The sequence below is a fragment of the Phocoena phocoena genome, chromosome 11, assembly GCF_963924675.1.
Source record: "Phocoena phocoena chromosome 11, mPhoPho1.1, whole genome shotgun sequence".
NCBI lineage: Eukaryota > Metazoa > Chordata > Mammalia > Artiodactyla > Phocoenidae > Phocoena > Phocoena phocoena.
The window spans coordinates 44,638,367-44,665,865 of record NC_089229.1 but is presented as its reverse complement, the minus strand read 5'-3'; positions in this window follow the sequence as shown (position 1 = coordinate 44,665,865).

Sequence of the window (27,499 nt, the reverse complement as noted above, 5' to 3'; positions counted from 1 at the left end):
CAACATACATTTTATTGGAACATTAGTTCATCTATCCTATCTCTTAGAATTAGTCAACTTGAGCCTTAAAGATATCACGCCTTTTCCTGGCTACCTGTAAGTGTAGAAGAGCTAATTTTATCTCAACAGCTCTAATTTATTTTGTCTTATTTTAGTTCTGTTTCTGCCTCAGTATTATTTGGCAAATAATCAGGAAAAGTCTGAGGTGAATAATAAAAGAGCTGAGGTATCTTGGCATAACTGTGTGGGGAAGCTTCCCACACTACAGTGTGTCTGGCTCTAGATACCATTTTATGTCTGGATTAAAGAACATTAAAAATGACTCTCTGAAGTTCTTTGGGGGAAAATCTAATGACATATTCCAGGAAAATAAACAAAATGAAATATTTATTGAAATTTCCAATATTTGTAGGATGTTATTCATGCTATGTTAACATCATGTTAAATTTGTTGATCACTAAAAAAAAAAAAAAAAGAGCCAAGTACAGTATATTAAATTTATTAAAGCCAATTATATTTTGTGGATGTTCAATGATTATTAGGACTGGAGTTAAAATTTTCCATGATTAGATAAGCTGAGGTTATACAAGGAATGACTCCATGATCAGTTATATCCAAGTGGAGTTTTATACATTCTGGGTATTTTCCTCCTCTAATCAAGAGGGCGACATTGTTTATCAGGTCCCAAAGTCTCCAGGAGATTGGCAGTTGGTATATCTAAACAATTTCTACAAGTTGGTGATAGTTCACCCTAATCTACCTGGTGCTATTGGATCAGAACCCATATCATGTCCAGGAGATGCCCCGCCCCTTTCCATGGCATGATGAGGAAACTAGGGGCTTTACGAATCTCTGTCTTTCTGACTCTGCTCACGTGGCTTTTCCCTTTCTCTAAACAAGCTACTTAATACTCTATAAATGTGAAATTGTAGGATTCATCTTGCCCCCTTGCAGGACTGGTGGCCGTCCTAAAAAGTTCAGTTTGGCTTGGCAACAGCGTTAATGGTTTGAAGCCCTATATCTTGTAACACTCTGTGAAGTGTTACTTTTAACAAAGATTTTCTTGGACAGTGGTGGAGTGATGATACAGAAAAATCATCAGATTTAGAGTCATCCATTCCACAGCCATTTAATAGATGCTGCCTATGTGCTGGTCACAGAATCAGATCTTGAGTCTCTTCTTCCAAAAAGAGTTGCAGTATAGTTGGCATGGTTTTGATTCCGGCTTCTATGAACTCTGGTAGCTTTAGAAATATTCCTTAATACTTTTGATCTGTAGTTCCTTCATCCGTAAAATGGAAATAATATTACCTTTGCCAAAAGTATTTGTTTTTCAATTGAGTGAAATACTGCATGTAAATTCCTGGTACAGTGTGCAGGTAAGCAGTCAATGAGTGTGGGATTATAGATATCTGGAAACAACCTTGGGTTTAAATTCTAGATTTTCCTTTTATGGTCTATGCAACCTGTACCATGTTACATAGAAAGCAATTTGTTTCTTTATTAGTTACCTTTTTTTTTTTTTAATTCAAAGGATGTGTGTAACCAACAGAGTTTTCTGTGCAAGGGCTGAGGGAAGCAATTTAGAGGCATAACTCTTTTAGCATTTATGAGTCATGTACAATTATTCTCTGTCCTTTACAGATGAGAAAACGTAACCTTAATCAGAGAAGTAACACTTCAGAAGAACTTGTTACCATTACACTAGACTATTGTAACTACTGAGTGAGCTAGTGTATCACATATCCCCAGCACAGCACTTGGGAGTACAGCAGGAGCTCGAAACACATTCCCATATCCTTAACTTCTATCTAGTGATAGATTCTCAGAATGTTTTCATTCACAAGAGTTTGGTCTGTGCCCAGAGAAGCAATAAATACACATGAGGTTTGCATTGGATTTGCCTTAAATAATGAAATCTGTGACAAAAACCACTTTTTTACTTGGTGTGATATTTAAATATGTGCATTTCTTTTCATGGATCAATCTTCTGAACGCTAAGCTAATGCTACATTCCTAGGAGCTTAAATATGTGCATCCTTTGAGTCAGATAAAAAATAAAATGGCAAAATTTCTTACAAAATGTATTTCAACTACATTTTCCACTGGGAAAAAGTTATAGGTAATTGCCCAATTCTAGTTTCTCCAGGTAGTAGGTCTGTAAGCAAGAGTTTTTTTAGAACAACCAGAAACAAAAATCATACTTCTGTGTCATTTCAAGTAAAGGTCCCCTCTTCCCAACACAGTAAAAAAAGGACTATATCTTAAAGTAGAAATTTTAGATGCCACTGGAGACTTTTGAAATAGTGGAGACCATATGAAGAGTGCTTTACCATAGAGTTTTTAAACACAGGTCTTCAATGGAGACCACAGCATATATAAATGGAGAGAGAGAGAATTAATTCATCGTACAGTGGAGCAGAAAACTCACATCTGTTCTTTCTACAACCCAGTACACCCCATTTATTATTGTTGTTCTCTGCACTGTCAGGTCCAAGCAATTAACTTGTGCAGACTGGCTTCTGTCAGGGGAGATAGAGTGTGTTTATCAGGGGAATATACTAGTTGTGGCTCTTTTAACATCAGAGAAAAAGAAATACAATATCCCCTATGCTTTATGTAGACTAAGACACTATAAACTTACAGTCATGGAGTACTTTTAGCACCAAAATTATACTCAAAATTTTAAGTAATAGATAACATTTCATAGTGTTTCTTTTTTTTTATTCCTTTAATTAGCTAAGAATAGATCATTTGGAATGGAGTCCAATACAGTTATTTTAGTTTCTTGGTGAAGGATTCATTTCTAAATATATTGGTTACCCACATCACTGATAATCTGGAAATGGGAAAAAAAAAAGATTCTGTCATTGCCATTAAACATAGCAACTAATGCAGATGTATATTCATATGTGTGTTGCTCATCTGAAGTGCTATTCCATGAGTGCTGATGACCTTATAAATAAAAGATGGGGTGCTTTGGTGTGAATCCCAGGTATTATGATCAGAAAATAGAATTTGTGACCCTATATCTTTCATAAATTTTCTGTTTTTATTTCAACTTCATTTTCTAGCTCTTCAACAGATAAAAAGTAGGTATTTCTTCCTACTCATATTGATTATGATTGGGATAAAATGAGTGAAAGAATTAAGAAGCAAATGCACAGAACTGATCACTTCTTATTTTTCTTTTGGAAACACTTTTGTTCCTAGGTTTCCAGAAGACCACACACTTTTGTTTGGATCCTACCCCAGTAGTCACTCTTTCATCTCTGTGACAGAGTACACCAGGGTACCAAAAATAGATTAATCCAAAGCGCCAACCTCAGATCTTGTTTCTACTCGTTCTCATGGCTTTAAATACTATCTATATGTTGGTGACTACCAAATTTGTTTCAAGGGCTTTAACATCTATTCCTGAATACCAGAATTCCTCAAATTTCCTGATCAACATCTCATTTAGGTGTAAATAAGCATATCACTTTTGATTTATTCAAAATTGAGCCTTTGATTCTTTCCCCGTTTCAGTAATTGGCCCAGCCATTCATCCAGTGGTGACCTGGTAACCCTGGAGACATAGGACTCTTCTTTCCTTCAAACATTTGATCCATTAGCCAAAGCTCTTCAAAAGAGATTAAAAAAATCCTGCTACTTCTCATTTATTTGGCTTACAGCTTATTCTCAGCCACCTCCCTCCCTCACTTGGATCTATGCAGTGTCTTCCTAGCTGGTCTCTTTACTTCCCCTTTTGTGCCCACACCTGTCTAGTCTGTTTTCTTTTCCACTCAGCAGCCCAAGGGATCCTTTCAAAACATCAAGTAACTCCCTGATCAAATGACTTCCCTGCTCAAATTCTCCAGTGATCTTCCATCGCACTTGGAATAAAATGCAGTAAGTACCATATGATGTGACCCCTGCCCCATTCACCTCCCTAGAGTTTATCTCCTACCACTCTCCCCTTACCCACTTTCTCTCCTTGAGACACACTGGCCTCCATGCTTACTCCTGTCTCAGAATTCTGAACCAGCTGTTCTTTTTGCTTAGGGTGATTTTTCTCCAGATAACTGCCTTGTTCATTTTCTTACTTTATTCATGTCTCTGTTAGAATGTCACCTGCTCAGAGAAACTTTTCCTGACCATCTTTTTTTAAAAAAAAATTATTTATTTATTTTGGGCTGTGTTGGGTCTCCGTTGCTGTGCACGGGCTTTCTCTAGTTGCGACGACCAGGGGCTACTCTTCCTTGCGGTGCACAGACTTCTCATTGCAGTGGCTTCTCTTGTTGCAGAGCACGGGCTCTAGGTGCGTGGGCTTCAGTAATTGTGGCACATGGGCTCAGTAGTTGTGGCTTGTGGGCTCTAGAGCGCAGGCTCAGCAGTTGCGGCGCGTGGGCTTAGTTGCTCTGCAGCAACCTGCAGAGCAGGATCTTCCTGGACCAGGGCTCAAACCCGTGTCCCCTGAATTGGCAGGCGGATTCTTAACCACTGTGCCACCAGGGAAGTCCCTGACCATTTAGCCTCTTAGTAGTTATCTCTGACATTATATGTTCTTCTGCTCAATGACTGTATTTACATTAAAGTGTAAGAGAAGATACTTTTATTTTATTTTATTTTTTTACTATCTCAGTGTTCAGAATTGTGCCTGGTACAAAATGAGTGCTCAGTAAATATTTGTTAGGTGAAAAAATTAAAGGATGAAGTTTATATAATGGGATTATTCTAGCTGCATAAACTTTATTCAAGTTAAGGCCTCTCATAAATAAATCTGCTTTAATCAGATAACATCATTAAAAGTCAAAATTTAGTTAATATTTAATTACTAGGATTATTATCAATTAACAAATGGGAAGCAGAAAACATTCCCAGTCAAATTCTCCTACTTGGTAACCAAAAATAATTAGAGTGTTATGAAATCTCTCTTTCGTTTGTGCTGTGTAGACGTACCCTGAGACTGATACCACGTTCTATCAAGTTTTACTGCTTGAGCAGGTGGTGAAACAACCTCCTGGGAATAAAATTGTCCAGGTTTCCTTTGAAGTTTTTCAAACAATAAATAAAATACTGTGTGGCAGAGAAAGATCTATATATGATGAAAAAAGAGAACAAAGTTTATTTGTAAAGGTTGGAAAACTTCTTGTGTTCCACAGTATTAACCATTAACCCAGAATTTACTCATTGATTCCCTTCTTCAGTGCTTTCTAGTGTCTCAGATTTGAGGACATAATTTATATACCATCTTTCTCTAAGTACTGTTTTCAGCTATTCCCACCAACCCAGACTCATGTTGTGAACAATAAAGCCAGTTTATGCGTGGAGAATTACGAAATGAAGCATTTCTAAGAAGGAAACCTGTCCAGAGATATCTCAATGAATTTCACTGCTTCTTCCCCTGTACACTGCTCTGTGCCATTCACAGCTTAGTGGGAAAACAGTTTTTACAAGTGCAAAAGAGACATTCACCAAGATGTATTCTGGGCCATAAAATAAGTATCAACAGATTTAAAAGAACTGAAATTATATAAAGCATGTTCTCTGATCACATCAGAATTGAACTAGAAACAATAACAGAAAGATATTGGAAAGAAACCCCAAATATTTAGAAATTCACAAACTTACTCTTAATAACCCATAGATAAAAAAAGAAAACCAAACAACAAACATAAACAAACAAAACACCCTCTGCAATGAAAGAAAAATGAAAGAAAAAAACCCACCCAAATCTGGAGTGTAGACAGTACTTAGAGAGTAATTTATAGCATTTTATGCTTATAGAAGAAAGGTCACAAATCAATGATGTAAGTTTCCAATTTAACAAGCTAGAACAAAAGAAAATTAAATCCAGTGTAAGCACAAGATTAAAGGTAAGAACAGAAAACAATAAAATAGAATACATAACACAATAGAGAAAAATAATGAAGTCAAAAGCTCATTCTTTGGAAAGATGAATAAAATTGATGAAACTCTAGCCAGACTGATCAAGAAAAAAGATTATAAAAATTATCAGTATCAGGAGTTAAAGAGGTGTTAACAATACAGATCTTATAAAATTAAGAGGATAAAAAACGCATATTATTAACAATTTTATGACACCACAGTTGACAAGTTATATGAAATGAACAAATTCCTTAGGAGAAAAAAAAAACAAACTACCAAAGTTTATTCAGGAAGAAATAGCTCTATTTCTCCTAAAGGACTTGAAGTTGTAGTGAAAACTTCAAGTTTCTCGTAAAGAAAACTCTAGGCCTATTGGGCTTTATTAGTAATTCTATTGAACGATTGAGGAATAAATAATACCACAAACTCTTCCAGAAAATAGAATATGAATAATTATTGTCCTACTCATTCCACTAAGCTAAAACCTTATATTACGGAGAAACCATCAGACCGATATCTTTCATAGATACAAAAACTCTTGAAAAAATATTAGCAACTTGATTCCACAAAGATATAAAAATGAAAATGAATCACAACCAAGTATGATTTATGCAGGAATGCAAGGCTGGTTTATCACTGAGAAACAATCAATGCAATTCATCAGATAAACAGACCAGAAGAGAAAAAAATTAAATTTATAGGATGATTTCAGTAGCTGAAGAGAAAGCATAACAAAATTCAACATATATTCATGATATAGAAGAGAACACACTCCACTTCACAGAAGCCATCAAATGAAAAGCTACTATAATAACTTAGTGGCAAAAAATGGAATGATTTCTTTCCCTAAAATTGGAAACAAAACATGGTTGTCTACACTCACTACTTCTTTTCAGTTTTCTACTGCAGGTCTTCGGCAGCTATATAATGCAAAAAAATGATAATAATAATAATAAAGTAAAATAAGATCAAATCACATATGTTGTGAAGGATAAAGTGAAACTGTCTTTATTCACAGGACATCATTAAGGAATCTATGAAGAAGCTACTAGATTCTAAAAAGTGATTTTATCAAGTTCCTAGGATACATAGTAAATATGTATTAAAAAAAACCCTATTTCTATATATTAGCATGTATTAATGGGAGTGTACCCTTATCTTGTTTTAACTTCATTCTTCAGAGAAGAAACAGTGCTTATATTGCTGCAGAACAAATAGATCTGATTATTCACCAACCATATTTTAGTTTCTTATTGCTACTGTAATAAATTATCATAAATTTAGTCGCTTAAAGCAACCTATATTTATGAGAGTTCTAAAGATCAGAAATCCAAAATCAGTTTCACTATGCTAAAATGCAGGCATTAGCAAGCCTGCATTTTTTTCTGGGGGCTGTAGGAGAAAATCTGTTTTCTTGCCTTTTCTAGAGGCTGCCTACATTCCTTGGCTTATGTCCTCTTCTTCCAACTTCAAGGTCAGCTAGCTGTGTAGCATCTTTTCTTCTCTTTGACATCTGCATCTGTCTGTACATTTCCTCTTTTGGACTCTGATCCTCCTTTCTGTCTTATGATTACATTGGATCCACCTAGATAATCCAGGGTAATCCTCCCATCTCAAGATACTAACTTAATTAATAAGCAAGTCTGCAAAGACCCATCTATCATGTAAGGTATTATATTCATAGTATACAGATGTATTAGGATGGGGACATCTTGGGAGGCCATTATTCATCCTATCACAGTTCACTCTCTGGCCCCTGATGATTCATATCCATCCCACATGAAAGTACATTCACCCCATCCCAAGGTCTCAAATGCCTCAACTCATTCAGTATCAAGTCCAAAATCTTATCTAAGTGAAACACAGCAGGACCCTCTGGTCCTTGCCCCCCATGTCCTCAGCCTACATTTTGTCTGTGGAAAAACTTTGGTCAAAGAATAAGTTTAATCAGAAAAGTGAGAAAATGTAGAAGCAAAGGAAAACTGTCAAAGGAAACCAAATAATAATAGTTTAGTCAGTAAGCATAGTCAAGGACCTTTAGTTCCTCCTCAAGGGCTGTAGATAATATTCTGAGCCATATCCTGTGAGCTGCCTTGTAGATACTGAAACCTCCAGCAGGTAGAAGCAGGTGGAAGAAGTTTACATGATGAACCAGTCTATGGCCATGACATAAGCTGCCAGGATTCCAAGAACTGGCCTCAAGGAAATGGGAACAAATTGACCCTGAAACTGAAAATTAACTGTACCTAAAACAATCAAGATGATGCTGGTCAGACCACCGCATGACCAATTTCAAGATGACTGTCAGAGCTGACTGTGCTGTTTCTGCATGGAGCCCCCTCCCTCAGCCTGTAACAGCTCTTGCCCACTAATTGCCAGTGGGTGGAGGGAGATTTGGCCTTTGGACAGGAGTCATCCTCCCTTTTGCATGTAGAGGAGCACATTTGTGGAGATGAGTAGTTTTATAAGCCTGTTTCCTGCCTGTAGAATTTTGAGATTCGGCAGCCCTTGTTTCATTTGGTTCTCTCTCTGTCCCTTTCAGTTCAAGCTGCCAGTGTTTCTGCTAGTATAACATTCCCAGAAACTTGTGAGTCTCAAGCATATATCACAGGAGTTCGCTCTATGAGACAAGAGGCTCCTCCACAGATCTTTCCTGGATAATCGTATTTCTTACTTTGGCTTCTGCTGAGAAGATGAAGGGAATCTATGAGTCACATGCCTAACCTCTTCACATAGCCTCTGTGGGATTTAATACTCTGAGCTTTTGATATTCCTTAGGTGCTAGCAAAAGGCTGGCTAGCTACACAAACCCTTGGCTTTCACTCCAGAGTACATTTTCCTGACAGTGAATTTCCTAATTTTAGCTTCTTTTGCAATCTGGATAGGCCGAGAATTTCCACCAATCATTAAGTCCTTATTTCTTTTTTGGTTAAGTTCTTCCTTCAATTTATCTCTTTCTAGTGGCTTTTTGGAATAAGCAGCAAGAAGAAACCAAATCACACCTTCAGTACTTTAGAAATCTCAGCTAAACATCCAAGTTCATTATTTTCCAGTTCTGCTTTCCATACAACTAAAAGACTCGATGCCACTAAGTTTTCTGCCATTATATAACAAAGATTTCTTTTCCTTCAATTTCCGATAACCTGTTTCTCATTTCCCTGTGAGCATTCACCAGAAGTGCCTTTAACATTTATGTTTCTACCACCTTTTTACAAAAAACATATTTATTCTCTAAGAAAATAGCTTTCTCTACCATGCTCCTGAAACTGTTGGGGGGGGGGGGGGAGGATGACTGTGGGCTCCTGAGCATGGGAACCTTTTTTTGTCGCCATTCTTGTAGGCAAGACTCCAGCCTCCTCCATGGCCTTCCCTGAGTTCCAAAGGGTGGAATTGAACAGTTGCTAATCAAGCGAGGAGCAGCCAAGAAACCACCTGAGGCGAGATTAAAGGGACCAGAGAAGCTCATCAAGATTAGGAGACCCACCACCTGAGACCCTGCACACACCCTAATCTTGTCAGAAACCCCACCCTTGGACCACTGTTATAAAACTCCTCATCAAATCCTCCCTGCTGTGCCCGCCTTTGCTTGGCAAGGCAATAAAGCTATCCCTTTCTACTTCACCCAAAACTCTTGTCTCTGAGACTTGACCCTGCACCGGTGCAGGGAGACCAAGCTCTTGGCATCACTCTCCCACTTTTTTCTGAGCCCTCATCTGCAGCATCTTTAATGTTCAATTCCTAACAACAGTTAATTCAAAGCAATAAAAGCAGACGCCAGACTATAGAGAAGGTGTTATACTGCTGGTTTTGAAGGTAGAGAAAGGGGTCATAGCCAAGGAATGTAGGTGTCCTCTAGAAGCTGGAAAATTCAAGGAAACAAATTCTCCCCAGGAGCTTCCAGAAGGAATATAGGCCCATTGACACCTTGATTTTAGCCCAGTGAAACTGATTTCAAATGTATGACCTCCATAACTGTAAGATAATAAATTTGTGTTGTTTTAAGTCACCAAATCTATGGTAATTTGTTATAACAGTAGTAGGCAACGAATACAGTCCATAGATGTGATTTTGTATTCTATAATGTATTATGTTCTAACATATATTTTGCCTCTGACAAGCCACTTAACTCTATAATTTTTCTCTTGAAGCGTTCTCCTCACAGTATTTGAAGAGTGGAGAAAGAGAAAGAAAATATAATAGTGATTAATAAAATAATAGCATAGGCTCAAGGAGAAGACTGCTTTTGTTTGAATCTCAAATCTACATCCTCCCCATGTGACAGCATGATGTTACTTAATCTCTCTATGCCTTAGTGGCCTTATATGGAAAATGGCAATAATAACTGTACCTACTTCATGGGCTTGTTTTTAGTTTAAATAAGATAATCTATGTAAAGTACTTAGCACAGCCTGGACACACAGTAAGCACTCAAGAAAGTTTAGGTAATATTTTCTTCTGTCTAGTACTTTTTTTTTTTAATTAAAAAATTCATTTAACAGGATTTTGCCATATGCCATGTACCCCTGCATGAAATTATAAAGAAGAAAAAAGCTTACAATCCAAATGCATAGGAGATATAATTGATTGATGTTACTGTGTTGATAGGAATATATGATATTAGTACAGAGCTGTATTAGGTGAAGGAGAATGGAAAATAGGAGGCATCTCAATATGCAAAGGTGGGGTAAGGCATAGAACTCAGATGGGAAAAAGCATTCCAGGAAGATTTAAATGATGAAAATACATTTGAGAGATTTCCCATCCTTGTTCTGGTCAAAAACAAAGAAAAAAATTATTTCAATTCTAAGTGAATGTGTTCATGTTCTCCAAATTTATAAATATGCCCATAACATATCACAGAATATAAGCATATATGTAACATTTATATTATCCCTTTATAACTGCTAAAGAAAGAAAGTGAACACTTATTAAGTACCAGGGATTTTAAAATTAATATCTTATTTGTGACTACATCTTTCTGAAGTAAGAATCATTGCCTCAGTGTTGCAATCGATGAAATGAAGGCACTGGGATACAGATTTGAACTCAGATCTATTGGTTTTCCATGACCCCACATTAGCATTTGCCATCTTTTTGGCAGCACTAGGATTTACTCTGAGGAATTTTTTGTGTTTCTAAACTCCAGATTATCTAGCTACAGATATCATGAACGCAATAAAAGACTAAAACATCCAATTCGTGTCAAGAACTATGCTCCTTAAAATATTCAGACCTTCAGCTAGAATTTATTTAATTATAAAAAAGAGAATGAATTATGGAACACTTGTGTTTGAAAATAAATCCAGATGGGAGGAAACTAGAATCACACAATTAGAGATCCAATGGCTCTGAACCTATACCTAGGTGTTCTCGAGTTCTCTGAAGGACTCTCTCAGCCCGTGTAAACCTCTCAACCTTGACTATTTAAGACCAGAAAAGAAAAATCAGAGTAAGCAGTTTATTGCAAGTAGAGGATAATCAGCTTTACTGTTTGATGAAAGAAACCCAGAAATTATAAATGAAATGGAGACGATTTATTTTTAAGTGAGGGAGAAATTGGAGTGGCGCTGGCTATGGAGGTGAAACATTGAGAAGATGAAAAGTAAACAAGATGCAGGAATTGTTTTCTTGAGTGAAGATAACGTTTATGGTAAAACCACGTTTTTAAATTATGCAAATAAGTAACAAATAAAAATGTCATCTATAAATATTACCATGATTTTTGTACTTCGCATGCCATGCATACCATCTCTAGGTATATGAATCCTTAGACTTGACTTTCACTCTGAAGCTGTTTCCAAAACATGTCAAATGCTAAGTGTCTGGGGTCCTATTAACTCATATTTTTCATGATTCCATGTGTAACTTGTTTATCAAAGAGTCTGATTTTAGTGGGGGTATAAATAGAACGTGGTTTATTTCTTTTCTCCAATTGCTGTATTTAACCATGATTTATTGTTTCTCATGTTCCTGCCACTAAACATCATCTTATAAAGATCTTTCAGTGCTTTTGCTCTGTTAGGTTCTGAGAAGCCCAGTGCAGCTTAGTCCAGGCTACAATTTCAATGTCAAGTCCGTTTTAAAGATTTTTTTCTCTTTGCACTAACTCTGGATGGTATGTCATCCCATCTGTTGTGGGATGCCCAATGCCTATTGCTCACAGGATGTGCAGGTGGGTGGACTCCTTGGAAGCCCCTGATGAGGTCTCTCTGCTGCATGGGATCAGATTTAGGAGGAATATTCTAGGGTAATCTGTCCTGACCCTCTCCACAATCTCCTGCTCAGTCTTCTTTCACTAGGATCTTGTTGCACAAAAGGAAGCTTTCTTGGGCAGGTACTAGAATGATGATACAAGTCCTGCACATCTGCTGCACCAACACTGAGGTGCATGTTACCCCACCATTGCTCCATATTGCATCCTAATAATTCCTATGTTTCCTGATAAATAATCAGAGAGAGCAGATCAGCAAGTCTGCTTTCTAAATGGGCATCCCCTGTGGGAATGAGACAGCAGTTTCTTTCCTTGAAGCAAACTTCTATCTCTGTAAATGGTTCCTCAGGAGGGACCAACCCTTGGCTTGTACATGTGATTAAGGACGAAGTTCTTTCTCATCACGGATGGGAGTTGGATAGTTAAAAGTTGTGGACAAGTATCAACAGAAAACCATAGAAAACTGAAATTTGAGCGAAGTATGGTGTGGGAAGACCTGCCTTGGATCTAAGTAGACCTAGACTGACATCCTTGGTCCTGGCCCCCCAGTATTAGGATGATCGGGTAATGCATCTTCCAGGAGACTTCATTTCTCCATGTGTAGGATGGGATTCCATGTCTAGAGAGGAGCTGATGAGACATCTCATTGTAGTGACAGGTATGAAAAGGCTGAACATAGTTCCTGGCAACAAAAATAAGTTTCCTCCAGAGTACTTCAGCCTTCCTTCACAGTCCTTCTAGGTGTCCTCAGGCTGCTCTCTACCCAACTTTCCCAAGGGAGCTATTCTATATCTTATTCATTTTCCTAAATATTCTATTCTACTAACCAAAACCATCAGAGCAGAAAAAAGAACTTAGGCATTTAACTCTCAAGTCCCCATCTTGGCACATATAAAAGCATCTAATGACATGCTTTTGAAATTGTTTTCCCTTCTTTTTTCAAAAGCTAACCCTATCCCCAAACCTCTCACCACCTATATATTTAATTTCTCCCTTTTTCTCAACCTATAAAACACTGAAGCTTTTTCCATCCTAAAAACAAAAGCAAAGAAACACTAAAAAAGCAAATAAAATTTTCCTTCAATCTTTCATCCTCCTCTGGCTACATCCTACAACTTTTCATCTTTTTTCAGAGAACTATCTATCGTAAGAGTTATTTGCACAAGATGTCTCTGCCTAACTTATTCTTTCCTCAATTTATATTTTGACTTCTATTTCTCCTACAACATTGAAATGTATTATTGTCAGAGGTTGAAAAACCTTAACATTTCCAAAACTCTACGAATTCTCAACAGCCCAACTTACTCCCCACAAAAAAGGAGAAATCAATTATCCTGTGATGCTCTTCACTGAATAGTGCTAAGACCCAATTGCCTAAGCCTAAAACCTTGGTATTACCCTCATTCCTCTTTCCCACTGATTGGCCTTCATCCATATATGCCAACACCAATCCATCAACCATTTACTTCTGAAAACTCTCAAATATACTAACTACTCTCTTATTTTTCTAACAACTATTTTAATAGCATCCTATCAGTATCTTTATCTTCCCCCTTCTCAGCCATGCCCTGCTCCTCTCTTCTTGTAGACTCTACTTTTCTTATGACATAATCAAGCCATCTTAGCATGGTATCTCTTCCCCACTTAGCCTAATCTTTAGCCATTAGAAACCACATTTTAGTCCCTGAATGTCACTCTCTTTTAGGCCACCATGATTTAACACTTCATAATGCCCTGTTTTTTCTGCTTCCAATGTGATTTTGCAGCCACTCACATATGGTGGTGGAGTCTATTTCCTCTTTCCTTAAATCTACCATGGCCTTGTGTCTTGCCTTAGTCAATAAAATTTGTTTTTTTATTTTTTGAATTTTATTTTATTTTTTTATACAGCAGTTTCTTATTAGTTATCCATTTTATACATATTAGTGTATATATGTCAATCCCAGTCTCCTAATTCATCCAATAAAATATGACAGAAGTTTTTCAGTTCTACACCTAGGCCACAGGACACCTGTGTGTTTCAGCTCTCTCTCTCTCTCTCTGGGATATTAGCAGATATTAGCAGGGTAATATCTGGAATGAATAATATCATATCTGGAATGAATCTGGCCTAGCTTGCTGGAGGGCGAGAGGCCACATGGAACACAGACTAATAATCCTAACAGAGGCCAGCTGGCTGATTTACCACCTAAATAGAGTTGCACAGAGACTTAATAAGCTGATTCTGGCCCAGACCAATAGAAATGATCACCTGACCCATAAAGCTACATGAATACTTTTTGTTTTTAACCACTAAATTTTGTACCAGTTTGTTTGCTGGAATAGCTAATAATGCACCATGTCAGATTCATATTGGTGCTGAGAATCATCTAATGGAAGAGTGTATATTCCATATAACAAAGATCCTTTATTTAACCTTTGCGTACTAATGATGTTTTTTTAAAACCACTTTATTGAGGTATGACTGATATACGATAAGCTGTACATGTATAACTTATACAACTCAATGAGTTTGGAAATGATGACTATACATCTGTAAAACTATCACCACAATCTATGTTACAAACATATCCATTACCTCCAAAAGTTTCCTTCTACCCTTTCTGTTTATTATTATTACTATTATTATTATGTAATAAGAACACAACAGAAGATCTATCCTCATAGCCAATTTTTGCATATACAATACAGTATTATTACCTATATGCATTAAGATATTTTCTTGACAAATGTTTTCCACTTCTATAGTCTAATTCTTTTTTATCACTTAAAAATACAACTTTTGGGTCCATATTACCTTCTGTTTTCATTAAGGTTGTGATAGAATCTTGTCCATTATTTCTTCTTTTTATCCTACAGTTAAAACCATTTGCTTAACATTGGAATAATTTCTCATCCTGACAAATATGGTTTTGCTCACCTATGTTCATGGCAGCACTATTCACAATAGCCAAGACTTGGAAACAACCTAAATGTCCACTGACAGATGAATGGATAAAGAAGATGTGGTACATATATACAATGGAATATTACTCAGCCATAAAAAAGAATGAAATAATGCCATTTACAGAAATATGGCTGGAGCTAGAGATTATCATACTAAGTGAAGTAAGTCAGAAAGAGAAAGACAAATGTCTTATGATATCACTTATATGTGGAATCTAAAGTATGACACAAATGAACTTATCTATGAAACAGAAACAGACTCAAAGACATAGAGAATAGACTTGTGATTGCCAAGGGGAAAAGGAGGTAGGAGAGGGATGGAGTGGGACTTTAGGATTAGCAGATGCAAACTATTATATATAGAATAGATAAACAACAAGGTCCTATTCAATATCCTGTGACAAACCATAATGGAAAAAAAATATAAAAAAAGAATGTATATATATGTATAACTGAATCACTTTGTTGTACAGCAGAAATTAACATAACATTAAATCAACTCTAGTCAATAAAAAAGACAAGTATAATATTTTGCCTCTGATTTTAATCATTCTCTTTTCTGTTATAAAGGCTATCATCAGCCTTCCCCCCTGGACACTTTATGTTTTGCTAAGCTTCTAAAATGTGCTCAAATTCTTGCCTTGTATTTCTTATCTTGTATATTTCACAGATCTTATTTCTATTTATTTTCCTTTGCTGATGTCATGGTAAACAACATTATAAGTCAATTCTATCTTTCCTTTTCCCTGATCCCTTCCCCTATATACTCAACACACATTATTCCATTCTCTCTGAATCTGCTGGCTAAGATACCAAAACTTTTTCTAATGCCTTTTGAAAAATGTGTCTTCAATGAAAATATTTATCCTATACAGAATGCCTAAGATCTGATTTGTATCTTTTAGTCCTCCTGGGAATTTTGTATGAATTGTATTATCTGAATATTTACTTGCAGCTACATAACTCAGATTCTATTTCCTCATACATTTTCATGACTCTGCTTTAAGGCTCACACTCAATCTCTAAAAAGAAAAGCTACATTACACAGCTAAAACTTGTACATGTGGAGTCAGGTTCATAAGAATTAAAGAGCTTGGTCACATTGATAATACACAACATAAAGTAGGAAAAAAACGTGTGGGACATAATGGTCTAAGTTGTCATTCCCTATGAAATTTTGTTCATATTTTTCCCTTGCTGAAGGTAACATTAGGTGCAGTACAAGTCGTATTTATTAGCCAGCACAAACCAAAAAACACTAAGGACTCATAGACTATTGTCTATAGTATCCAGAAAAATTAGAGAGTATAATCAGCTATTTTTCAGGTAATGTTATACTAAGAGATTAGGCACCCAAGAGGACAGTTTGGATTCTACAAAATGTATAAGGACCTACAGAAGAACGCTGAAAAGAACAAAGGTTCTGGGGACAATTACAGTGGCTCCTGTTGCCAAGGAGATTCTAGGAATAATTGTTATTGTAACATCTTTTCAATGGGAGGAATAATGTCATGTGTTTGGGGTCTCGGCTGAGGAAGAGGTAACTTGCTCCTGATTACCAGGAAGGTACTATGGGGATTTCAGATGAAAAAAGACTAGCAGAGGTTCTGATTCTTTTTAGGTGATGGAAATCTCAACAAAGCTCTTGCAAGCATGGCTTTCAGTTGCACTCTCGTGGGAGTAAAGGAAGTAGATGATTGCTGAATGGACTTCATGATTCTCAGATAAGAACTGCTCTTACAACTTACTTTTCTGTGTATTAATATAAATAAAATTATTTATTTTGAGAATGCAGTAGAGTTGAAAAATATTTTTGACTTATCTGCTTCCGCCTCTTCACATTTATCCTCTGATTGTCTGAATCCTACCAATCCCCTTCTCTTCTACTTTCCCATCGACAGTAGGATACTCTTGACCTATGTCTCTTTCCTTTTCCCTTCTTAGTCTAATGGTTGTGAGAGTGAATCTACTTCTCTGCCAGGGAGGATGTTGTAATTTTATCAAGAGTCTTATGAGAAAGTTTCTTAACCCAAAGAAATGACAAGTTTGGTGATGGAAAAGGAGGGCTTTGAGCAGTGTCATGCAAGTGAGTGATTTTGTTGTTGTTGACAAGTGAGGCCTTGAGATGTCTCTCAAATTATACCCCATTGAAGCAGTTGCTGCATCTCAATCAGCTTGGCATTGCTTCTACAATGTCTCCAGGTGAATTTATCCCGGAGATGTACAACAGAATTCTTTGGGCTTCAGAGAATGTTAGGTCATAATGATGACCTAGAACTTAGTATATACTATGATGTAATTTAAAACCTAATAAAAATAACTCTAAAAGGCATATTCAAGACTAAACAGAAAACATATAGGATATTTTAAACATATGAAGTGATTCAGTGGCATGAATTAGACCAGTCACAGGTTTTTCCAAAAACTAAAATAATATCAAATAAAGTGAAATATGACCTGTGCTGCCTTAACTTTATAAAGTGACTTTACATCTAACAGAGCAGTTTGATTTAGGGGCTGGAGTTTGGCAGAATGGCTTTTTAAAGCACTGGGATAAACTTTTGGGTTAACAGTATTTCACATGCAATATTCAGAAGACCTTGCTGCTTCCTGAATGGTAACTTATTCTGTTCCCCTGGCCTCTATGTTTTTGGCATGTTAAAATGTGTTAATTATCATTTATTTTCACTTTCTTGAGACTTGACAATAATACCTAAATTCTAGGGAAGAACCAAATTTATTGTACACTTATTTATACAGGCATAAGTTTTCTGTTAATATGGTTCATCATTTTGACTTCAGTCTAAAATTATTCTTACTTGAAAAACTAGTTAAGTATCATCTCATCCCTCTCATCCTTACAACAGAGTTACATGTATAAAAGCCATGTTATATCTCTAGGAAATTTGAATGCTTAAGAGTTAGTAGGTTCTGCTACTGGTATTAAAACAGGACCCAGGAAATTACCTATATTGTTAAAATGCATCAGTGACTAAAGTAAACATCTAAGTGATAGTATTTATAGGTCCTGCTGATGAGTTTAAGAGTGTTTGAAATATTCATGTTTAACCTGTGTTATTAACTAAAGTTTACTAGATATAAGTCTCATAGAATCATTCTTTTCAATCACTGTGATCTATAACAAGGCTTCATTATGTGTCAAAACAGCTTCATTCTTCATATCACAATTATTTTCCATTACATTCCACTTTAAGAAAACTAATATAGAGTAAGGGGTAACCCAAGTCAGTCACTGAATGCAGGGCGGGCGTGTGTGTGCGAAGCCCAAGGCTGGGCCTGAACCCTCAGCCTCTGCACTATCCATGGGTCAGCTGCACAAACATAGCCATGCCGAGCAGCTGTGTGGCTGACAGGGTCTTGGCGTTCTGGCCTGGTGTCAGGCCTGAGCCTCTGAGGTGGGACAGCCAAGACCAGGACATTGGACCACCCAGCCCCACGTAATATCAATCAGCAAGAGCTCTCCCAGAGATCTCCGTCTCAACACTAAGACCCAGCTCCACTCAACGGACAGCAAACTCCAGTGCTGGATGCCCCATGCAAAACAATTAGCAAGACAAGAACACAACCCCACCTATTAGCAGAGAGGCTGCCTAAAATCGTACCAAGTTCAAAGACACCCCAACACACACCACTGGACGCAGCCCTGCCCACCAGAAAGACAAGATACAGCCCCACCCACTAGAACACAGGCACCAGTCCCCTCCACCAGGAAACCTACACAACCCACTGAACCAACCTTACCCACTGGGGGCAGACACCAAAAACAATGGGAACTATGAACCTGCAGCCTACAAAAAGAAGACCCCAAACACAGTAAGTTAAGCAAAATGAGAACACACAGAAATATGCAGGAGATGAAGGAGCAAGGCTAAAACCCACCAGAACAAACAAATGAAGAGGAAATAGGCAGTCTACCTGAAAAAGAATTCAGAGTAATGATAGTAAAGATGATCCAAAATCTTGGAAATAGAATGCAGAATATACAAGAAACATTTAACAAGGACCTAGAATAACTAAAGAGCAAACAAACAATGATGAACAATGCAATAAATGAAATTATAAATTCTCTAGAAAGAATCAATAGCAGAATACCTGAGGCAGAAGAACTGATAAGTGACTTGGAAGATAAAACAGTGGAAATAACTACCGCAGAGCACAATAAAGAAAAAAGAATGAAAAGAATTGAGGACAGTCTCAGAGACCTCTGGGAAAAAAATAAACGCACCAACATTTGAATTATAGGGGTCCCAAGAGAAGAGAAAAAGAAAGGGACTAAGAAAATATGTGAAGAGATTATAGTTGAAAACTTCCCTAATATGGGAAAGGAAATAGTCAAGTCCAGAAAGTGCAGAGAGTCCCATACAGAATAAATCCAAGGAGAAACACGCCAAGACACATAGTAATCAAACTATCAAAAATCAAATACAAATAAAAAATATTAAAAGCAGAAAGGGAAAAGCAACAAAAAACATACGAGGGAATCCCCATAAGTTTAACAGCTGATCTTTCAGCAGAAATTCTGCAAGCCAGAAGGGAGTGGCAGGACATATTTAAAGTGATGAAGGAGAAAAACCTACAGCAAGATTAGTCTACCCAGCAAGGATCTCATTCAGATTCAACGGAGAAATTAAAACCTTTACAGACAAGCAAAAGCTAAGAGAATTCCACACTACCAAACCAGCTTTACAACAAAGGCTAAAGGAACTTCTCTAGGCAGGAAACACAAGAGAAGGAAAAAACTGACAAAAACAAACCTAAAACAATTAAGAAAATGGTAATAGGAACATACATATCAATAATTACCTTAAATGTAAATGGATTAAATGCACCAAGCAAAAGACACAGACTGGCTGAATGGATACAAAAATAAGATCTGTATATATGCTGTCTACAAGAGACCAACTTCAGACCTAGAGACACTTACAGACTGAAAGTGAGGGGATGGGAAAAGATATTACATGCAAATGGAAATCAAAAGAAAGCTGGAGTAGCCATTCTCGTATCAGAAAAAATAGACTTTAAAATAAAGAGTATTACAAGAGACAAAGGACACTACATAATGATCAAGGGATTGATCCAAGAAGAAGATATAAGAATTGTAAAATATTTATGCACCCAACATAGGAGCACCTCAACGCGTACAGCAAATGCTAACAGCCATAAAAGGGGAAATCAACAATAACACAGTAATAGTAGGGGACTTTAATACCCCACTTTAACCAATGGACAGATCAACCAAAATGAGATTAAATAAATAAACACAAGCTTTAAATGACACATTAAACAAGATGGACTTAACTGAAATTTCTAGGACATTCCATCCCAAAACAACAGAATACACTGTCTTCTTTTTTTTTTTGCGGTATGCGGGCCTCTCACTGTTGCGGTCTCTCCCGCTGCGGAGCACAGGCTCCGGACGTGCAGGCCCAGCGGCCATGGCCCACGGGCCCAGCCGCTCCGCGGCATGTGGGATCCTCCCGGACTGGGGCACGAACCCGTGTCCCCTGCATTGGCAGGCGGACTCTCAAGCACTGCGCCACCAGGGAAGCCCTACACTGTCTTCTTAAGTGTTCATGGAACATTCTCCAAGATCATACCTTGGGTCAAAAATCAAGCCTTGGTTAATTTAAGAAAATTGAAATTGTATCAGGTATCTTTTCCTACCGCAACACTATGAGACTAGATGTCAACTACAGGAAAAAAATCTCTATAAAATACAAACACATGGAGGCTAAACAGTACATACTAAATAACCAAGAGATCACTGAAGACATCAAAGAGGAAATCAAAAAAAAACTAGAAAAAATGACAATAAAAACGCAACGACCAAAACCTACGTGATACAGCAAAAGAAGTTCTAAGAGGGAAGTTTATAGCAATACAATCCTACCTCAAGAGAAAAGAAACATCTCAAATAAACAACCTAACCTTACACCTAAAGCAATTAGAGAAAGAAAAACAAACCCCCCCCCAAAGTTAGCAGAAGGAAAGAAATGATAAAAATCAGATCAGAAATAAATGAAAAAGAAATGAAGGAAATGATAGCAGAGATCAATAAAACTAAAAGCTGGTTATTTGAGAAGATAAACAAAAATTGATAAACCATTAGCCAGACTCATCAAGAAAAAAAGAGAGAAGACTCAAATCAATAGAATTAGAAATGAAAAACGAGAAGTAACAACCAACACTACAGAAATACAAACGATCATGAGAGATTACTACAAGCAACTCTACACCAATAAAATGGACAACCTGGAAGAAATGGACAAATTCTGAGAAAGGCACAACCTTCCAAGACTGAACCAGGAAGAAATAGAAAATATAAACAGACCAATCACAAGTAATGAAATTGAAACTGTGATTAAAAATCTTCCAACAAAAAAAGCCCAGGACCAGACGTCTTCACAGGCGAATTCTATCAAACATTTAGAGAAGAGCTAACACCTATCCTTCTCAAACTCTTCCAAAATATAGCAGAGGGAGGAACACTCCCAAACTCATTCTACGAGGCCACCATCACCCTGATACCAAAACAAGACAAAGACGTCACAAAAAAAGAAAACTACAGACGAGTATCACTGATGAACACAGATGCAAAAATCCTCAACAAAATACTAGCAAACAGAATCCAACAGCACATTAAAAGGATCATACACCATGAACAAGTGGGGTTTATCCCAGGAATGCAAGGATTCTTCAATATATGCAAATCAATCAATGTGATACACCATATTAAAAAACTGAAGGATTAAAAACTATATGATCATCTCAATACATGCAAAAAAGCTTTCGACAAAATTTAACACCTATTTATGATAAAAACCCTCCAGAAAGTAGGCATACAGGCAACTTACCTCAACATAATAAAGGCCATATATGACAAACCCACAGCCAAGATCATTCTAGATGGTGAAAAACAGAAACCATTTCCTCTAAAATCAAGAACAAGACAAGGATGCCCACTCTCACCACTATTATTCAACATAGTTATGGAAGTTTTAGTCATAGCAATCAGAGAAGGAAAAGAAATAAAATTGGAAAAGAAGTAAAGCTGTCACTGTTTGCAGATGGCATGATACTATACATAGAGAAACCTAAAGAGGCTAGCAGAAAACTACTAGAGCTAATCAATGAATTTGGTAAAGTAGCAGGATACAAAATTAATGCACAGAAATCTTTGGCATTCCTAAACATTAATGATGAAAAGTCTGAAAGAGAAATTAAGGAAACATTCCCATTTACCATGGCAACAAAAAGAATAAAATACCTAGGAATAAACCTACCTAAGGAGACAAAAGACCTGTATGCAGAAAACTATAAGACACTGATGAAAGAAATTAAAGATGATACAAACAGATAGAGAGATATACCATGTACTTGGGTTGGAAGAATCAACATTGTGAAAATGACAACACTACCCAAAGCAATCTGCAGATTCAGTGCAATCCCTATCAAACTACCAATGGCATTTTTCACAGAACTAGAACAAAAAATTTCACAATTTATATGGAAACACAAAAGACCCCAAATAGCCAAAGCAATCCTGAGAAAGAAAAATGGAGCTGGAGGAATCAGGTTCCAGACTTCGGACTATACTACAAACCTACAGTAATCAAGAGAGTATGGTACTGGCACAAAAACAGAAAGATAGATCAATGGAACAGGATAGAAAGCCCAGAAATAAACCCACACACCTATGGTCACCTTATCTTTGGAGGCAAGAATATACAATGGCGAAAAGACAGCCTCTTCAATAAGTGGTGCTGGGAAAACTGGACACCTACATGTAAAAGAATGAAATTAGAACACTCCTTCACACCATACACAAAAATAAACTGAAAATGGATTAAAGACCTACATGTAAGGCCAGACACTATCAAATTCTTAGAGGATAAAATAGGAAGAACACTCTTTGACATAAATCACAGCAAGACCCTTTTTGACCCACCTTCTATAGAAAGGAAATAAAAACAAAAATAAACAAATGGGACCTAATGCAACTTAAAAGCTTTTGCACAGCAAAGGAAACCATGAACAACACGAAAAGACAGCCCTAAGAATGGGAGAAAATATCTTCAAACAAAGCAACTGCTAAGGATTAATCTCCAAAATATACAAGCAGCTCATGCAGCTCAATATCAAAAAGACAAACAACTCAATCCAAAAATGGGCAGAAAATCTAAATAGACATTTCTCCAAAGAAGATATACAGATTGCCAACACACACATAAAAGGTTGCTCAACATCACTAACCATTAGAGAAATGCAAATCAAAACTACTATGAGGTATCACCTCACACCAGTCAGAATGGCCATCATCAAAAAACCTGCAAAAAATAAATGCTGGAGAGGGTGTGGAGAAAAGGGAACCCTCTTGCACTCTTGTTGGGAATGTAAATTGGTATAGCCACTACGGAGGTTCGTTAAAAAACTAAATATAGGACTACTATTTGACCCAGTAATCCCAGTACTGGGTATATACCCTGAGAAAATCATAATTCAGAAAGAGACACGTACCACAATGTTCATTGCAGCACTATTTACAACAGCAAGGACATGCAAGCAACCTAAGTGTCCATCTACAGACGAATGGATAAAGAAGATGTGGCACATCTATACAATGGAATATTACTCAGCCATAAAAAGAAATGAAATTGAGTTATTTGTAGTGAGGTGGATGGACCTAGAGACTGTCATACAGAGTGAAGTACGTCAGAAAGAGAAAAACAAATACCATACGCTAACACATATATATGGAATCTAAAAAAAAAAAAAAAGGTTCTGATGAACCTAGGGGCAGGACAGGAATAAAGACACAGAGATAGAGAATGGGGTTGAGGACACGGGGAAGTGGAAGGGTAAGTTGGGAGGAAATGAGAGAGTAGCATTGACAAATATACACTACCAAATGTAAAATAGATAGCTAGTGGGAAGCAGCTGCATTGCATGGGGTGATTAGCTCCGTGCTTTGTGACCACCTAGAGGGTTAGGATAGGGAGGGTGGGAGCCAGACACAAAAGGGAGGGGAGGGGCTTCCCTGGTAGCACAGTGGTTGAGAGTCCGCCTGCCGATGCAGGGGACACGGGTTCGTGCCCCGGTCCGGGAAGATCCCACGTGCCGTGGAGCGGCTAGTACCATGAGCCATGGCCCCTGAGCCTGCGCGTCCGGAGCCTGTGCTCCGCAACAGGAAAGGCCACAGCAGTGAGAGGCCCGCGTACCGCAAAATAGAAAAAAAAAAGGGGGGGGGGGGGGATATGGGGATATATGTATACATATAGCTGACTCACTTTGTTATACAGTAGAAACTAACACAATATTGTAAAGCAATTATACTGCAATAAAGATGTTAAAAAATAAAAAAGAAAACTAATATAAACATATACATTTCAGGATAGTTGTTCACATTTCAAAAAGCTGTTTCATAAAAAGATCCATGATCACATTCTTTGAAATAACATTCTCTCTCAGCACATCTAAGTGCTGGTTTACACATCATTAACTAACTTGACAGAGAGGAAAAGGTTGTGAACAAAAGAGAGAAATTTCAAACTAATGTAATGGAGTCACCGATAATTGAATATAAAAACAAATCTCACCTGAAATTTATAAAGTAAGTCAATGAGGAAATATGTTTTTATTATCTGGACAATTTTAAAACCGTATCTATGGTATAAAGTGAAATATTTATTAAAATAATTTAATGGAGGCAGGTTTTGAAAATTTCCTTTGGTATCCTTAAGTCAGCACAAAAAGTGACTATAATTTTTTCGTTGTATAATCGTCAGCAGCATTAAATTCAGAGGTGTGTGTTGCCATAGATGCCTATGGCAACTTAATACTTCTATAATCACAGGGCTGGGAAACAGATCGATAGCACACAGTGGCTGTAATCAACATGCAGATTAATGAACAGGGCCATATCCATCGGGGAACGCTAGAACAAAGACCAGTTGAGCATTTTAATTGCTAAGGTGCTGCTAAGTCTCAATTCCCCATCAGTCTGCATCCATTATGACCATTGATGCAGAGCAGACATTAAGAGGAAAACAGTAACATAATGATTCATAAGTGCTAGGGTGCAAGTGAATGGTTAGCTCTGGGAAAATCATGGCTGTGATTATTTCATGGCTCAACCTACCTAAAAGATCTGGCACATTATTTCTAATTTTCACTGTTCCCTGGACCTGACCAGCCTATATTTAATAAGTTGGTTTTAATGGAACTAATAGCACAGCAAAAGGTTAGTTGAACAATCTTTTCCCTAGTTATCTCAACATAGGTTTGAATTGTTCCTTAACTAAATTATTTAACTTAGAAATATCACAGTCAGAGAAATTAAAAATGAAAAAGACTCATGAAATCATCTGAAATATTATCAACTTGGGAGGGCAAAATTTTCCCACAGTATGATCATGTATCATTTGTGGAGTTACAGCTAGATGCATTCAGTGGCTACTGCCTTTATTTTCATTAACAACAGCTCGGTTCACATCTTGGGGTTTTAAATAAATCTCACAGAAGTTGACCAACATGCAATCCGTGGAATGTTTCTCCATCTGGGAGGAAATTTCTCATCACTACTTTGGAAGGCATAAAAATGATTATGTGGTAGGTACAGCACTGTACTGGAGAATTTACATGGGCTCCTCTAATCCTTTCAACAACTTTTTGACATAAATAACATTATCATTTCTTTTATAAGTGAAACAACTAAAGTTTGGTGACTTTCCCAAGTCACACTGCCCAGGAGCAGTGAAGCTAGGTTACAAACAGGTCCTTTTGACTCTATAAAATTTTGTCATTTCTTCTACAATCTTTTTTTTTTTAATTAATTTTTATTGGAGTATAGTTGCTTTGCAATGTTGTGTTAGTTTCTACTGTACAGCAAGAAGAATCAGCTACACATATATCCCCTCTTTTTTGGATTTCCTTCCCATTTAGGTCACCACAGTGCATTAAGTAGAGTTCCCTGTGCTATACAGTATGTTCTCATTAGTTACCTATTTTATACATAGTTCAATAGTGTATCTATGTCAATCCCAATCTCCCAATTCCTCCCACTCCCGCTTTCCCCCTTGGTGTCCATACATTTGTTCTCTATGTCTGTGTCTCTATTTTTGCTTTGCAAATAAGATCATCTATACTATTTTTCTAGATTCCATATATATTCGTTAATATACGATATTTGCTTTTCTCTTTCTGACTTACTTCGCTCTGTATGACACTCTCTAGGTCCATCCACGTCTCTACAAATGACCCAATTTCGTTCCTTTTTATAGCTGAGTCCTTTACAATCTTGCTAGATCCTAGACACTATGTCTGGGCTGACTTCTCCTGAGCATTCTTATTAATCAATGAATATAGAAACCTTTAGTATTCTTACAGAATATACGCATACCGAGTATCAACCTACTGTCTTTCGGGTGATGTTAGATGCAGGAACCTTTCACTCCCACAAAGCCCTCTCTTCAGCCTTGTTTTAGTTTACATCCCCTGAATATCTGTTTCTTTACTGGATGGACTTTCCAACAAGTCACTGCAGCTGCATGGCCTCAGTCGAATGGACTCTGCTTAGGAAGTTAGAGCATGTCATTAAATCAGGATTCAGGCAAATTATATCTTAATTTATATGACTTTTCCCTTTTACAAAATCTTTCCTATAATTAAAAAAATTTGACTGTTACTGCAGCCTTGTCAAGTGCCTAGTACAGGTATTAATTAATTGACTAATTAATTTTATTGAGATTTAATTTGCAAATTGAAGCTGAAAATCACAATACCGAAATAAATGTTCAAGGTTTCAAACAAAATTCTTCTGGCTCCTGGTATGGTGCTCTTTGCCAACTTTTCACAAGTCAGTTTGGAACCTATCACTAAATTGTCTGCAGAGAAGAAATGATACCACAAACACCCATTCTTGCCTTTATCCTGCACTGATGCTCTCTCTGCTTCTTTTATTCCTCCAGGACACTGGTATGGAATTTTAACTTTCTTCTAAAGCTTTTTGACCAGGAACCCCCAATATTGGAGCCAGGATATTTTCACAACCCTGATGCTGATATTCAAGTCAGACCTGGCAATGGTGCAGGGATCCAGTAGAGAAATCAGTAGTCAATAGACTTAAACTTCAGCTCAGGTTCTGTTAAATAGTTGCCTTAGGAATCTGGGCTAGTGCCTTAAACTTTCTTGGTATCATATTCCTCACTTGTATAATGAGAGCATTTTTGAAGTTTGTGTGATCTGACTCTTGCAAATTCGACTTAATTATGGAACCATACATACATTCTTATTTTCACAAATCATTATTTCTTCCAGCTATCTCTTCTTGCTACATTTAAAAAATTGATGCCTTTGTATTTATACTAACTTGAGATTAACAACACTTCAAGGGGCTACTTGCATCGCTGTCCTGTATAATATCCCTTTATGTGTCTCTTTCTTCTAAGCTGG